The sequence below is a fragment of the Dermacentor andersoni genome, chromosome 9 (assembly GCF_023375885.2).
Source record: "Dermacentor andersoni chromosome 9, qqDerAnde1_hic_scaffold, whole genome shotgun sequence".
In the NCBI taxonomy this organism is placed as follows: Eukaryota; Metazoa; Arthropoda; class Arachnida; order Ixodida; family Ixodidae; genus Dermacentor; species Dermacentor andersoni.
The window spans coordinates 139,507,304-139,509,170 of record NC_092822.1 but is presented as its reverse complement, the minus strand read 5'-3'; the positions used below and the strand labels follow the sequence as shown (position 1 = coordinate 139,509,170).

The 1,867-nt window shown below is 50.8% G+C and overlaps 1 pseudogene; it reads left to right on the top strand.

Moving 5' to 3' along the window:
* The first annotated feature begins 1,087 nt into the window (after window positions 1–1,087).
* LOC126529809 (U2 spliceosomal RNA) lies at window positions 1,088–1,262 on the top strand (annotated as a pseudogene).
* Window positions 1,263–1,867: the final 605 nt, after the last annotated feature.

Below are 1,867 nucleotides of genomic sequence, written 5' to 3'. Positions count from 1 at the left end.
CCATAAAAGTGTACTGCTCGACTGTGAAATTTGCGTCGCAAGAGGGATCGCTCGTCTTTACGGAGGGAAAGCGAAAGTGATGCTGACAGACTTCAGCAAGGAGTTCAAACACAGGGAATGACGATCCCATACATCGAGTAAATTGAGAAAACCAGCAATGCGTTTGTCCTCTCGGATCCTGCCGCATCTAGCCCAACGAACGTTGTTCTGGAACCGGACTACGACATAAATCCAAGTCTCCCGATAAGTAAGCAGCGACAACTCAGAAGTCTTCTCCGAAGATACAAAGACTAGTTTTCGACGTCATCGAGGATTCTACAAACACCAGTGGCCAAGCATCGCATAATAACCTAAGAGTGCGCTCGACTACTCCGCCAGAGACCGAGTTTCCACGCGAGAATGTGAAGCTATAAGGCAACAAGACGGCGAAATGTTGCGCAACGAAATCATCCAGCCGTCTAAGAGCCCGTGGGAATCTCCTGTAGTCCTGCGTCAGCGAGGATATTGTAGTTTGTTAGGCTGCGTATGTGGACCCCCTTAATGGCGAACTGTCCATTGCCCTTCGTCAAATGCCGTATGTACATAAATGGAAGGCGAGACGCGACTAGTTCTACCTCCACGATGTTGAGCCTCGGAAGATGATGAGCCACCGGGGGGTGTGATACCCATGTATTGTTGCAAAACGCGGTACGATACCTTTTACTAACGAATTCCGGCACGTAGAAAAGACACGCACCTCGCAGTACTCCGAGGACGCACACTGCTTTACCATAGCCAAGGTGATTGTGCATTACTCGATGTCTATCAGTGCAGCATGGTTGCGAGGTCACTCGAAAATCACGCGTTGTTACACACAACACAGGACGCACAAAATTGGTTAACCACAAACTCTCTCTAAAACCTGGCCGCCGTACCGGTGAAACGCTCAACGTTTGCGGGATCAGGACCAGATAGACGGTTCGCATTTCTTCCCGCCTCACCATCCTGGTAGGCAGCACCTTTAAGAGACTGCCCCCACGGGAGGAGAGGAAAGGAGGTACGCAAGTGCTTGGAACGCCGACAAAGAGTGGTCGGTGTGAACGTCGACATGGCCGACGGGGGTTGTAGTATTTGTTCTTATCAGCTTAATATCTGATACGGGTTGTATTGGGACCTTAGACATCAAACTCATCTTTGCACGTTGGCGGAGTCCTTAAAGCCTCCTTCACCTCCGCCGCGGGTCGGCCAGATATTGCCCTATCATGATGATTGGCCCATGTAAGGTCAGAAAGTCCCGATCTACACTGCTACATAGACGCACTCAGTATTTTTAGAGAAAGTCATACAGTCAGATAGTCAGAAAGTCAGATAGCCTTATACAGCTTGGCTGTGAAAGGACGGAACCTTGCGTTTCTGCGCCGATTATCGCCGACCGAAGAGGACCACGAAAGAGGACGTACGCCCCCTCCCACGTGTAGACGACACATTGTATCGGCTCTGCAGCGCATAATGCTTCTCGTCGATAGATCTCAGGACGGGCTACTGACAAATAGAGGTCAACGAAAGGGATCGCGAAAACGCCGCCTTGTACACCTCGGACGGCCTCTATGAGTTCAAGGTCATGCCATTCGGACTGCGCTCGGCGCCTACAACGTTCCAGCGCGTGATGGACGTGGTGTTAGCAGGATTGAAACGGCCGAGCTATCTTATTTTCTTGTATGAGGTGGTCGTGGTTGCTGGAAATTTGGACAATCCCCTTAGGCGGCTTGCGACACTCCTCCTCCTCCTCCTGCTGTTCACTATCTGAGAATGCCTGCCAAACGCACCCCAGCCCATTCTTATTCTTCTGATTATTTCCGTCTCATGATCTGGATGCGCCGTCACTACC